The 15,166-nt window shown below is 36.6% G+C and overlaps 2 long non-coding RNA genes across 2 annotated transcripts; both read left to right on the plus strand.

The window, feature by feature from the left end:
• Positions 1-5,927: 5,927 nt before the first annotated feature.
• LOC132785812 (uncharacterized) lies at positions 5,928-6,403 on the plus strand. The gene is made up of 2 exons (XR_009632353.1): positions 5,928-6,079; positions 6,139-6,403. It is a non-coding gene; the product is annotated as an uncharacterized LOC132785812 (long non-coding RNA).
• Positions 6,404-7,876: 1,473 nt separating this feature from the next.
• Positions 7,877-8,346, plus strand: LOC132785840 (uncharacterized). Its single transcript, XR_009632355.1, has 2 exons — positions 7,877-8,022; positions 8,080-8,346. It is a non-coding gene; the product is annotated as an uncharacterized LOC132785840 (long non-coding RNA).
• Positions 8,347-15,166: the final 6,820 nt, after the last annotated feature.

The raw sequence follows: 15,166 nt of genomic DNA on the forward strand, positions 1-15,166 counted from the left end.
TATTAACCAGCGGGCGATTTTGATTTCATTGCTCACGCTGCGTATACGTAATGTTCGCAGAAAAATCGTGGCAACGGTCATATGATGAGCACAGCTTATTGAGCATTCACCACGAATACGCTTGTATAGCTGTAATAACAAGTACCAGTCACAAAGCAAATCCCCATCGAACAACGTACTTTAGCATGCTAAATGAGACTGCTTTAGAACTAGCTAAACACGATTACATCTGTCAATATTTTAACAGTTTAACAAAGCGATTATTTGCTAATTAAACTGACAACTGCGACGACAATATGACAAATTCATTTCCGACTAAAGCCAGATACATATTTAACTGCGCATTCAATTCGAGGGGATGCAGATGCGGATACGGATACGATGAACGGAACTAGATGCTTTTCACTTTTGAACTGATTTGAAGCGTGAAAATCAGGAAACGGGAAATTGTTCGTTAAAAATGTACTTAGCAAGCGTTACACATTACGATAGAATGGATGAATAGCACTCGTCAAATGGACATGAAAAGAAATCAAGCATCAACAACAATAAAAGCTAAACAATTATTTGACGGTTCAGAAATATTACTATGTTATTTGCAAGCTTTTCGTAGTAAAGCAGTAAACGTTATAATTGCTATTTATTTGTAACTAATCACATTTTTGTAATTTCTTTTAGTATTATCTAAGCATAAATAAATATATTTAAGCTTTCTTAGTCATTTCATTAAATGTGTCTTAACTTCATTATTATCTACAAAATTTGTTGTCTATATTCTTCTTTTCCACATATGTTCAGTTCCATAATTTTCCCCAACAAGTGTCAACGACCGCAGATGCATTCGCAAATAATAAAACTATGTCATTTTAATATTGTGGTTAATAAAATATCATCTGCGTGCATTTTGAAGGCAGTCTCATGCAAAAAACGAAAATAAATGTGGGTGTTTTTATTTATTTAACAAAAATTTGCATTGTGTATTTATAGAGTAAAAAAGGAGTGTATGCAAGTGCGAGAACGAATGAGTGAGGAACGACAACAGACAGGGGTCACAGGAAATGTTGGCGTCGAGCCCTCAGAGACATATGCATACAAACATTGTCGGTTTGTCTGTGTATAGGTGTGAGTACTCGTGTATGTGTAACTTATGAATATATGAATGGTTGGCTTGATAAACAGTTAACAACTTTTGAAAACATGCAGCATTGATGGCTGCTGCCTGAGGGGCTTCAGTCAGTGCTTCAGTCGTCACCGAACTGTGCGAAACAAGTAAATCTGTAAAATTAAAACAAAATGTCAGACAGACGCTCTCACGCTCTCACTGTTCCTCAATGTTGTCGTTGGCGCTGCTGAAGCTGATGCTGCTGACACTGACTGCAGAAAGAAATAAAGAACAACCTCACACGACGACAAGCGAAGCAGATTCGTCAGTATTTTGGAGCATGCAAAACACAAATATACTCATACATTCTCACACACATACACACACACACACGCACAGATATGAGTATTTATGTATGTGTATATTTATATGTTGCATGTCCTGTTGCTGCCGCTGACTGCTGCCATGTTATATTTTTGAGATTTACAGGCATACACATCTCATACCCCATCCGAAGGCACAGCCACAGAGACAGAAATATCGAGTGGTGGCAAGAGGTTTGAGTGTAAGTGCCATATTTATGAATATATTGCAATGACGCTGAGAAAAAAAAAACTGAATCGACCACAAGCTGATGCACAGTAATGCATATAGAAAACGATATATTTAAACGAATTCCAAATACTCTGCATTAAATTCTTAGATATAAATTTTTATAATCAGAGAAATCAAATCATCTTAAGTATACAATTTCTTATTTTCAAGTTACAATGTACATATACATAACAAGCTACTTACGATTTCATTAGCTTGTTAACCTCGTTTTCTTGTTGTTTTGTTTACCACTGCCAGTAAACCGTAATGCTTTTATTTTTGGGATGTCCCTGACCTGTTGTGCAGGTGGAGATGTCCTTATTGATTGGCCAACATATTATAATTTGCAATTAAAATCCGTTCGACAGATTTTATGTATTTGATTTTATTTTCTGCTGCTGCCAGACCTTTTTTATTTTGTATTCTTTGCCTCTGCGCAATTTCAAGCTCATTAAAAATTTTCAACTGAAATATTTTGCCGGAAGCCGCGCTCCACATGTGCCCATGTGTATGTGTGTGTTTGTCGGTATGTCTGTGTCTGTGTCTGGTACGGGTGCATGTGTCTGTTCTTAGGGTGAGTTGACTGCGACACGATTACAGTGTCCCACAAAAGTCAACAGACAGGGGTCGCCTAACGTGTTTATGCCCTAACCGTAAACATACTTTCACCCATCACTGTTCCCGCGCGCTTTTCCGTCGGTGCGCGAGTTTGTATTTTAGTTTTACCCACTTTTTGCGCAAATTAAACTGCAAAATTACATGCGGATATATTTAATTAGATGGCATACACATATTATGTTTTATTTAGGAGCCGGTTGGTGGCTGTCGCGGTAATTTGGGTACACATGTCGCATATCTTCTGCCCCCTTTTGGTCACCCTCCCCTCAGTTACTTCCTCTCTGTGTACGTGATGTGCGTTTGTGGCTCATCCGGACAGGTGTAAATTAAGTTTCAGCATTTTAGTATAGCATTCTATTTAATGTTATAATCAAATTAGTGACCAATGCCAATTATAGTAGAACTTTCATCGAAACATGATTTATTTGATAAATAAAGCACTCGAATCTGATCTCACTTTAGTAGTAAGCTAAATGTGACATTTCACATTTGACAACGCTTCCATTTGATATATATTTTTTGTTCGACTCTTACGAGTTTCTGGTGTACTGCTGTCCTCATCCTTGTCTGCATCATTACCACTTTTATTGCCGTCTTCACTGTCTGCGTGCGTTTCCTGTATCAATGACTCGTTCGAGTCGAATCGTGCTCCGGCGATATATCAATGACAAGTACGAAACACATACTACAACAACACACATCCGTCTATTGCAAAAAAATATATATAATACGAGAACATACAGACATTCGATTCGATTCGCATGTCGTCTTCACACACGTATTTCCCACCCTTCTCAGTCCTCACTAAACGAACCGCCTTGATATAACGTATACGCCGAGTAGTTGCTTAAACGTTTTTGTCTGGTGGCTTTTCTATAAAATCTTTGTCACATCTATTGCTAAAGAGAGTTTAATACTTCTTTTAAGCCCTGTTACTGACCAGAGTCAAACTTCTCTACATTGTGCAGCCAATAATTGATATACCTACACCTTTCAAAATTTAGTATATGCTTTCCATATAGAAAATAGCCGAAAATAAATTAAAATGAAACATTATATATACATACTTGAGAGTGTTTAATATTCTGTCAACAAAACTGCAGCTATGCTACGCAAAATCAGTCTCCATCTAAGTTTGTTGCCTTTTTTTTGGGTGCGCTTCATTTCATTTCATTGTTGAATTGATTCGATATTGTGTGGAGAAAGGATTTACTCCATTTGACTTTAATACTTACTCAAGTTTAATTCGGACATATGGGCGTTTGGCCACGCTTGCGAACTACAAATGTCCTGAGAACCATTTGGCTGGTGACTTAATTCATTTGGTGCATTATTTAAATTGCAATGTCAGCGCATTGAATGCCCACAAAAAGATGCCACAACGCTTACAGTTCATTTCATTTGTTAGTGTGAACTTCTCACCCTTCGCCTTGACTCGCCACATTCTCTATTGCCCTACAACCATCTGCAGTTGATTGCTTTTTGTCATTGAGCGAAGGTTAAGAAAAGCAATCCGACAGTCCAGAGTGTTAGGTTAAATAAGCGTTGAAAGTATACGTCATTTGCAAAATTTAAAGACAATGAGAGAATAAAAATAAATCGATAAATTTGTTTAAAGCACGCTATCGCAAAATTTTAAACACCAACTTTTAGTTTTATACTATAGACCAAATATAACCTTTATTTTCAAAACTTTAAATAGTGAACACCTCTAAAATAATGTCAAATACCCTACAAATTTGAGTTAATAACAGCATTTTAAATGCAATCCTAGGCAAGCTGTGAGCTATTTATCCTAAATATGACAAATGTAGCTCAAAATGTTTATGTAAAATATCATTTTGATCTGATTGCTGGTACAAAAATGAAGTCAAAAATCAATGAATTCCTTGACAAACTTTCGGCAATGGAATTATCAGACCCCAACGAAAAACAATTAGGTGTGGCGTCTGAACCATCAGTTTGGTATAATGAGCAATTTATCCCAAAGGATAATTATGTCCCAAAAGATTTTGAAGGAGTTCAATCAGAGCCAGAACCATCTACGATCCAACGTGATAAACAACTTGCTGATATGAAAAGATGTAATCTCATTCAGAAAAATTTCTACTTGATCTATGGGCACACTGAAAGTTTGGAACGGAAGCGCAAAAGATCTTTTAACAGTAATCGTCAATCAATCAAGCGAAGAAAGTGCGCAATAGAAGTTGAGGGGGTCTATATGAATCATTGCCATCAGTCAAATAATTTACTATCGGATTTGGGTTACGAGGCAGATGATGAACATATTGAACAGAAATAAATACAGTTGATAATTCTGTAGTATTAACAAAATAAAAGTGGTCATAGCTTTAATATTATAATGGCCTTGAGTTGTAATCTTTAATGGGTGATAAAGTTCTAAAGTCGAAAAAACTGAAAAAAAAACCGAAATACGAGGCAGATGATGAACATATTGAACAAAAATAAATACAGTTGATAATTCTGTAGTATTAACAAAATAAAAGTGGTCATAGCTTTATTATTATAATGGCCTTGAGTTCGTAATCTTTAATGGGTGATAGAGTTCTAATCGAAAATGCGAAATAAGTATGCTTAAGTCGAAAAAACTGAAAAAACTGAAATACATTGATATACTACTACATTTAAATTATTTCAGTGTGAAAAATAAACAAGGTTGTTAACCAAAGCAAAGAAGTCCCGCCTAAAGCAGACGTTTTTAATCCCACTACCCATAGGGTAGAAAGATATTATAACTTTGTGCCTGCAGATAATGTATGAAGGCTGATGGATTCATTTCCGAACCTATAAGTGATATATATTCTTGATCAGCGTCAACAGTGGAGATGATAAAGCTATGTCTGTCTGTTTGAGAGACTATAAGAGGTAGAAATATAATTTCCGACAGGAATTGTTATGTTTGCACGCAGATCAATTTTGTTTCGGCTAATACCGCCCCCAAAAATCGCATAAAAAGGGTAATTTTTAAGCTAGGGTCGCCATTTTCGGTACATGCATCCAGTATTTATGATTCCTGAACATTTGACTGCGATCACATTCAAGTTGCAGAAGTTATTTAAGAAATATATTTGTATAGCAATTTGACGGCAACTACAATAGGAAATTAGGTGCTTTGACTGACAATCTGGTATATTTGTTACTCTATCATATTCTGATAAATTACGGATTCTATATCAATATACAAAATATAGCGTTCGGTATATTTTAATATTTTTGTGGATAATAATTTGGTATATCTTATGGATAATACCGAAATGTTTTGATTTTATTCAAAATGGGTATCTCACAGTCAAGCACACTCGACTGTAGCTTTCTTATAGCAAACAAATCTACTCCAGTTTTTAAATTATACTCGTTATTTAGTTATTCTTGATTATCAGAACGGATCTACATGTAACAATAACTATAAGTGCGGTCTAAAATTTTAGGTCCATCTCTTATAGTCTCTGAGGTATAGGCGATCATATGGGCAGTCAGACAGACGGACGGACATGATGTGGAAATGCCTCCTTTTGTCTGTTACATACATGTACTGTAGTTATAATACTGTTGTACTCTGTAAAAAATCTCAAATGACTGTTTGAATATTCGGATCATGCTATCTTTGAAATATCAATCACTCGTTTTCTGACCTTAGTGTTCATGTTATTTTACAACCTCAGTCTTACATTCTCGCCACTAGCAGAAACATATAATTTTTTCCAAATTCCAACTTCAAAATGTTTATCGGTCCGGTACAAAAAGGTAAAAAAACCTAAAATATTACAAAAAATATTCTTATTATACAAACCAAATTTATTTAGAACACTTGCATATGATGATCCTTGGCTGTGGTTGGCCTTGTGGATCGTTGAGCGGACCCTGCGATGGCTGCTGCGGAGGTTGTGGCGGTTGTGGTGGCTGCTGTTAAGGATTTGTCTCGGGGAAAGTAATTCAACTACATTTCCTGGAACACTTTCTTTGATGCTATTGTATCGCGACCATAGACGATAGCAACCATTCTTATAATCATATAATTAATTCCTAAAAACCATGCTAAAATAAACAGTTTGAAGTAAGACAAAAACAGTACGTGTATTTGTAATTGATTTGTATTCCTAAATCTGCTACAATTCTGCTGAAAGATGAAAGAACGTGTTGATTTATATCAATGTTGATTTTTTGACAAAGCTCAAGCATCGGTACGCTTGACTGCAGCTTTCATACTTTGTTTTTGTAAATGATCTTTGGTTGCGTTGAGTAAATACTACGGTGAGATATCCGCTACCCATTTCAAATAAAAACAAAGCCTTAATATTCTTAAAATATAACGAATAAATATACCGCAAAAGTACTAAAATATACCAAAGGATATAAATGGTAAAGATGCAAATCACGTGCCGCATTTTATAGTTCCTTCCAATTGATATTGAAGAATTCAGAAGTTCAATATTGATCAATTGTACTAGGAAATGTATTTTCAACATTATTGGAATAATAATATAATATGGCCTACACCGAAATAGATTGGGGTCATGTAATAATTACTCGTCCCATAGTTTGAAAAATATTCCAGAATAAAAAAAAAAGAATTAAATGTTAAAAAATAATTTAACCTATTTATCGTTTATTTATATTTTGTTATCATTAGGGTCGCCCCAAATTATAGATTTAACTTAATCTCAGGATATATATTGTCTTTGGTAAAAAAAATTATTTAATAGAATCACTGACAAATAGTTACTTTTTTATACCCGCTACCCATAGGGTAGAAGCGTATTATAAGTTTGTGCCGACAGGAAATGTAACAGGTGGAAGGAGGCATCTCCGACCCTATAAAGTATATAGATTCTTGATCAGCATCAACAGCCATCAGCATAATAGCCATGTCCGTCTGTCTGCCTGTGTGTCTGTTCGTCTGTCCGTATGAAACACTGGATCTCAGAGACTATAAGAGAGGGGGAGCTATAATTCTTTTCGACAGCATTTGTTATGTTTGCACGCAGATAAAGTTTGTTTCGAATTTTGCCACGCCCACTTCCGTCCCCGCGAATTTACGATAACAATAGTAATTATAATTCCTGAAAATTTGGTTGCGATCAGATAAAAATTGTGGAAATTATTAAAGAAATACAATAATACAAATATACAATAATAATTTTTTTTTTAGCTATATGTGAATAGTGAGTACCGTGTGCAAGTTAAATCATATGAAAAATGCAATAATAAATGAAACTTCAAATTTTTCTAAAATTTTGATGCAACGTAGATATATGAAATATTAATTTTGTCAATTATATCCGAGCAACTCTTCGGAGAATTAATGGATAGCAAATGTTGACCACCAATAAAATACATTTATTTTAATTTTCTTTTATTATATCACAAAATATAGTTAATTTCCTTAGAACGCAAAATATGACGTAGAAAATTTAAAACAAATTAAATTTTGAAAAATTTTCAATTCCAATTCTTAAATTTTTATGAGCTAATTTCAGAAATTAATTACTACATTCAAATATTTTATATCGTTGTCTTCATCCACTTTTTGAAATGATCTAATCACCTGTGAAACATCAGTCATTTACTTAGCGTCTTAGGTACTGGAATCATTTCAAATCGTTAGTCTTACTTTCTCGCCTTTGGCAGCAACACATAAGTTTTTCTAAATTTCAACTTCAAAATGTTTATCGGTCCGGTTCAAAAAGGTAAAGTAACTTAAAATATTAATATTAAAATATTCACGTTGCATAAGCAAAATTTAGAGCACTTGCACATGATGATCCTTGGCTGTGGTTGGCCTTGTGGATCGTTGAGCGGACCCTGTGATGGGTGCTGTGGAGGTTGCGGTGGCTGTGGTGGTTGTGGTGGCTGCTGTTAAGGCTTTTCCATAATTCTGAAATTTCCTAGAACACCTTTCATCCAATTGGATCGCGACCGAAAACAATAGCAACCATTTTTATTACCAGAAATTTTTAAATTCCTCAGAACAATGCTAAAAATAAATATGTTAAAGTAAGACAAAAATAAAACTGTTTTGTTTTGTATGCAGTGTGTTTCCAGAGTAAGGACACCCTGGGTGAAATATAAAAAAAAATATTACATATTTATATTATATATTTTAATATCCTTTAAATATAGAAGAAGTTTCTAAATTATGCAGTTTTTGTCGTTGTCCTGTTTTCTTAACGTATTTTAATATTTTTTATTATATATATGGGTAATTCTCTGAGGGATGTCGCGTGCGACCAGCTTTTCAGTTACAAAAAAAAACATATTCTGAAACAATTTTAAAAATAAGTAAAGGTTATTTTTATAGCTCTAGCTTTAATTAGAGCTAAGAATGGTTTTGGAATTTTTTTCTGTTTTGTTTTCTGTTCTGATAATTGCATAAATTAACAAATTCGTACGCAAAACCAAAAAATGAACGAATTATATATTTTATCGTAACACAGAATAAGTTACTAAAATCAATCTTAGCTCTAAAAATAGTGCTAATCCAAAGCTTTAAGAAAAACCTTCACTTAATTTTAAAATTGTTTTAGTTTATGTTTTTTTTGTCACTGAAAAGCTGTTCGCACGCAACATTTACCAGAGAATTTCCCATATATATTTTCTTTAGTTTAAATATTTAAAATTGGGAATATATTTATCACTTTGCAAATTCATTGCTTAAAATCGAATTAATTTCAATTCACAATAGGTTTCTTAAATGCAATGCAAATCGTGTGTAATTCTGCACAGAAAATAGTAGCTCCCAGTTTCAAGTGTGCTTCTAAAATTTCAGGTAGCTAACGTAGAGTAACAAACCGAAAGGAATTGTACGAGTACGAACAAGTATGCGGAAAGCAACGACAACAATTGCTGGAAGAAGGAGTCCGCATTACCCATGTACGTACTCGTATGCGTACAAAATGGCATTGCAAGGACAAAGGCAGTGCTTAATTTATGCCAACATGCAGCAATTAATTGTGGCAAAGTAGAGCTGAAAAATGAAAGTAGTTACTACAAAAGTTGCTGGCATTTAAATTAGCTAACGAGCGATTTTAATTAGTGCCAAGTGGCAAAAGTGGCTTGAGTGTGACCCGAAATAAATGTGCAAGCAGTGTGCAAAAGGGGTGGCATTTTTACTTGCATTGTTGATGTCAGTGCTTGAATTGATCAAAGTAAATTACTCGCCAAGAGTTGCTCATACGCCCCATGTGACCAAGTACAATTATTAATGACTCCCAGCAAATGCAGCACTGCTGCTGCCATACAGCCACTGACATTTCAATTCATTTTTAGGATCGCAGTGGTGTCTGTTTCCCACACATTGGAATACTATATCACGTATTAGAATGTCGGTAAAATGCCTGGGGATATGATTTCTATCATTCATTTTCTTGGCGCGTGTGGCTTGTGTCGTGTTGAGTTTACAGTTTCCAGCAAAAGTGTTGCCACTTTGAATTATGAAGCAAGTGCGCATCTTGACATCATCATTGGCCCCTCTATACACACACATACATATACGCATATACACATATATATGGACATACAAACACACACACATACACACGATGACGCAGCTTGGGGAATAAGCAGATGTGGAGCATCTAAGCTTCTGAGTGCCAAGCAAATGAATTGTTTCAGCGTTGAACTTGACTCGTTCTGGTTTCCCTGGTTGCTCTCCCTCTCTCTCTCTCACTCTCACTCTCTGTGTGGCAGTCAAGTCGAAGCGTTTAATAAGCGCAATATACATACATCGATATGAATAAGTAATATGAATACGTACATATGCCTTTGCCAAAAAGTTAATTGGATGAAAGGAAAACAGAACTCCAGCTGGTCTCGTAATCCAGAAGGCACAAGTGCGACCAACTTAACTCAACTAAGGTTGCATCTGAAAACCGAATTTGGGATACACTGCAATCTATTGGGCGACAAATTAAATAAAACCTGATCAATGCTGTTTAAGCTATGAAAAGACTAAGTTGACGAATAGTATTGTCTGTTGGAAAAATATGTGTCTATTGTACATTTCTTAAATTCCTATAGTTAAAAGTCTAAATAGGTACTATTTATAGAGAGTATAACTTTGTGAAATGTGAATAAGAGGCAAAAGGAGGCTTCTCCGACTGCATAAAGTATATATTATCTTGATCAACGTCAACAGCCGAGACAATATAGCCATGTCTATTTGTCCGTTTGTTGGTCTGTCCGTCAAAGTTGAGCACACTCGACTGTAGCTTTCTTACTTGTTTATTAATGCCATTGACACGCAAGTTTCACAATAATTCCGCTTTTCTATGACAAATGAATGTTATTTATATTGAAATTTGTATTCTTACTGCAATTTATGTTTAATTTTTTTAATTTTAAATATATATGTACATAAGGGATAATAGGACAAATGGCTTGATTATTTTCTTTGGTTTGCTTCTAATAATATTGCAAATTATTACAAATGTTATTTATATACAAATTTATAACAATATTTGTTGTATTAATTATTTAATTATTTAATATCTGATTATTTCTATGATTTGTTGTTTTACTTTCGTTTCAATTACTTTTTGTATGCAGTGAGATCTAAGCCTTTAGCTAATGTTGTACGTCTCTCGGAATGAAAGTTTCAAAAGAGAATGCGCTACAAATATGCAAATCACGCCAAGATATATTTTCCAGTTGAACAATCCCCAAAATGAGCTCTCAGCAACATTGGCCTCGAGCATTTGATGATGAGAGCTAAACTCCAAAGGTGATTGCAGCATTCTTGGGTTGGAAGAAAGCCAATCAATGTCTTCCAGATCATTATCGGGGGCATTCGCATAGTCCATCTGTTGATCATGACGAGCTGCTTGCGAGCGTTGAAAGCTCGGTCGCAGGTGTCGCCTCATGAACAAACTGCTGTTTCTACTAACGTAACGCAGAACGTGGCTGCCAACAACCGTTACCTTACGCACCAGCGAGTGTGGGCGTGTCCGTGTGCGTTCTATGAGTGGCAGCAGTGGCAGCTGATTTTGAGGCAAATGAATTCCATCACCGACAGGCGTATACTCTGTTATGCTGCCATTCTCCATTTGGTTGTCACTTGGTGGCATATCAGTTTGATGGGGATTTGACAGTGACTCAGCGTGTTGGCTCTTGGCAGAAACGAGATTTAAATGCGGGATAAAGGCATAGACTTTTATTGTTGATGGGGAATTTAAAAGACAAATCGAAACCGAAAAATACAAAGCTGAATTTGAGACAATTAAAAACGACACAACACTCTAAGCGAACGTATGTGATTCCTGCGTTTATTTAGATAATCAAACTGAAACTAAAAAGGAACTAGGAAAATATATGAACAACAAATATTTTTCAAATTATTTTTTTTAACATCTAAAATATCTTAAGAACAATAAATCAATTTAAAGGGATTATATATTGTTCATAAGACACTTTGACTCTTACTTCTTAAAGGCTGTTCAACACATACGAACAACATTTGTTAAACTCTTTAAAAGCGCACTAATCACTTTGCAAAAACTTAAGCACTACAGTCTTCAAGTTGTGAGTCCCAACGGAAGCATTGTCCGAGATCTTGAATCAACCAATGTGTCGCTGTTGAGCATTTATGCAAATCACATGGTTGCCAGTGTGTATCTATGTATGTTATGTATCTATGCCACATGTTGCAAGCTAGCAAGCATGCAAGCCAGCCAACAAGCAACTTCATGGCCAAGCGCAAAAAACTCAAATGCAGCGAGTGGCTCACACATGACGCAACTTGAACACGATGCGGCCGAAATAACAAGAGACACACTCACACTCTCACACGGACACGCATACATATGCATGCAGAGAGAAGTCGCGTTCATTTTGCGCCTTATCGGGGTCCGCAAGTGTTGTTGCTCGTCGCAACGCCTGAAATTATGCTAATTTCTTGGCTTTTTATGCAGCCAGCGAGCAAGCTGAAACCAACATGCACAATTCTCCAACTTCAACACAGCCACAGCCACAACAGCAGCAGCAGCTGTAGATGTAGCTTCTACTGATGATGTTGCTGCTCTTGCCGCTGCTGCCCATGGAGAACCATGAAATTTATTAGCAATGGAACTTATGGGCCACAGACAAGGGACCCGCAGCAGCTGATAACGTGCCATTAATAACCACCGCCATGGACGTTTTTTGATGATTGAACATTCAGTAAACGCTCATTTACTTATCTATGCGGTCACCTACTTGAATCTTCACTGTACATAATTGCTTACCAAGTTGTTGTTTGTGGCACATTTGGATGCTAAGCTAAGTGCCAAGTTCTTGCAGTCCCTTGTTCTTGCGGTTGCATAAACCTCTTTACCCTCTGACTAACCCACAATGTCCACACATTTGTGTGAGCACTTGGTCAGCTACAAGAATTGTAATGTCTTGGTCCTTGTTTTTGTTTTGAAGTGTGGCTGCTTTAAAATATTTCAAAATTGTTGAATTTATATTTTATAAATATGTAATTAAATATATAATATTACAATTCGTAGTTTACCCAAATTTCCCATTAACCATTCATTCATTCATTCATGTGAAATGATTGTGTATAAAACTTGCTTAATTGGATATGGTTGCCTTCGCCCATATGCAAATACTCTTGCAAATAATTTTTGCTCGAGTCGCTGACAGGCCAACTTTAGTACCAACTTGCAATTTTCATCATCTGCTGGCAAGGGAAGCAATAATTCGATATGGTCAATGGGTAAGGGAGCCTGAAAGTATGCAACGCTTGCCGTTAACTGAAAGCATTTGCATGGCATCAATAGACACGCTCTCTTCCTCTCTCATTCCCAACTCTATCTGTCGATTGTGCCTCAACTCACACAAACACACACGTGCCCATGAATACATGTGTATATGTGTGTGTGTGTAAAAACTTTTGGTTTTGCATTACACAACAATGCAACAAAAGTGGCCGCAACTTTGCTCAGTTGTATTGTAACGCCCCGTCCAAGTTTGGTTAATGAATGGCAGGCTTAATTATTTGGCCAAGGGGGAATCGTGCGAGCCAGCGGAGGGAGTGGAACGGCTGGAGGGGCCCACAATCAGCAGCCGTTGCCCCATTGTTATGGATATTGCCTGAGATGCCCCTCAGTCGAGGGTTGCTTTTAATAATTGTTTATATCAGTCCGATGCAACTTTTTTTATTCTTCTCTTTTTTTTTTGTTTTCTGCCTCGTTTAAATATTCCGAGCGTGGCAAAGTTTCAATTGTGTTTGCTGTTATGGTTGTTTTCGCTCCTGTTATTGTTGTTGTTATTTTTCTCCCTCCTTTTCCTGTATATATTTGCCATTGATATTGCTCTGGCAATTGGCTGTTGATTTTCGTTTTTTGTATTTTTTATAGGCTAATTCACATTGCATATTTAATTAAACGTTTTCAGGTTTTGTTGTTTGTTTTTATTTCCGATCAATTACTGCGAGTTTTCATCGAAAGGTTTGTCAGACTTCACATTGGATTGCATTGTTTTTGCTGCTGCTTGAGTAAATTTCAAATGCAAAATAGAGAGCTATATATACGAGTTTAGAAAATACAAAATTTTGGATGGTTTTAAATAGAAAACAAGAATTGAAAACAGTATTTAGTATTTAATTTATTCGGTGTTTTATTATTTAAGTAGTTGCCACATAAGTTTTCTCTTAGCTGCCAGACTAATGCTGAAAAATTGCTGGCAGTAAAGCGTTTGAAACATTTGCTCAAACACTTCATCAAGTTCACGTATGCATACAAATCGATACATGTGTGCGCTAAACAGACCGGACACGAATCCTCCGCTTCTCTCGCCAAGTGCAGACTATTTGGCATCTAAAGCCTGCAATCCATGCCCTTTCACCTTGCTCCCCCCTTGCCACCACACTATGGAGTTCGCTTTTGCAATGCGTCAACGTCTCGCTTGTCATGCATTTTACGCATGAGAAAGTATTTTCAGTTAACAAGTCCGAGGGGTTGAGCAATAACAACAACAACAACGACAACAAAAGCAAAACGGGTAGAAAAAAAATGAACAAAATGAAAAGAAAAAATCGGAATGCAAAGTGCAGAAGGAACTGCACATAAAAATAAATCGAAATAAGGCGAACAAGTAACAAACGATGCGCCTGTCAACGATGTGCCTCGCAACGCCCGAGGATCGCAGAAGGCGGACGGAGTGGAGGACGGGTGCTCTTCGATGCTGGCCGCTGGTTTTGTTTATGGCGCGATATGAATGACACGTGAACGGGAGATAACCAGGAACAGCAGCAGGAGATGGAGGTGGAAATGAATATGGAGATGGTGACGGAGACAGAGGAAGGTGGAAGCAGCAACCGCAGTCGCTGGCAAAAATTATGAAATTTAGCACAAGCCACAGACGAGGCAGCAAAAAAAGACCCCACAGACATGCACAGTTATATGACAGCATTTGCCATATCGCACCTGCTGCACACACACATACACCGATACTAGACACATATCCATATGTGTGTGTGTGTCCATATATACATGGAAGTGTGTGTGAGCGAGCAGATAGATGTGACGGCCAATGCGCTTAGTACTTTCATTTCGTTTGGCGCAAATTGCTTAACCACAATGCATGTGTGTGTGTATTTGTATGCAAAGGGAGAACACACACACATACATACACACAGGGATATGTGCACTCACATATTGCGGCATTAGCAACGTCAGCCTTGTGACGCTTTGTCTCTGTCTAGCACTCTACAGGAACAACTCTTGCAAGGTGTCGCCAGCAGCTGTTGCTGTTGCTGTTGCCGTTGCTGTTGCTGTTGCTCGACTAACGGTTTAACGCTTTGCTGCGCTTTTTTCTTATGCTACCCATGTTCTCATCTTCTCACACCACACA

The sequence above is a fragment of the Drosophila nasuta genome, chromosome 2R, assembly GCF_023558535.2.
Source record: "Drosophila nasuta strain 15112-1781.00 chromosome 2R, ASM2355853v1, whole genome shotgun sequence".
In the NCBI taxonomy this organism is placed as follows: domain Eukaryota; kingdom Metazoa; phylum Arthropoda; class Insecta; order Diptera; family Drosophilidae; genus Drosophila; species Drosophila nasuta.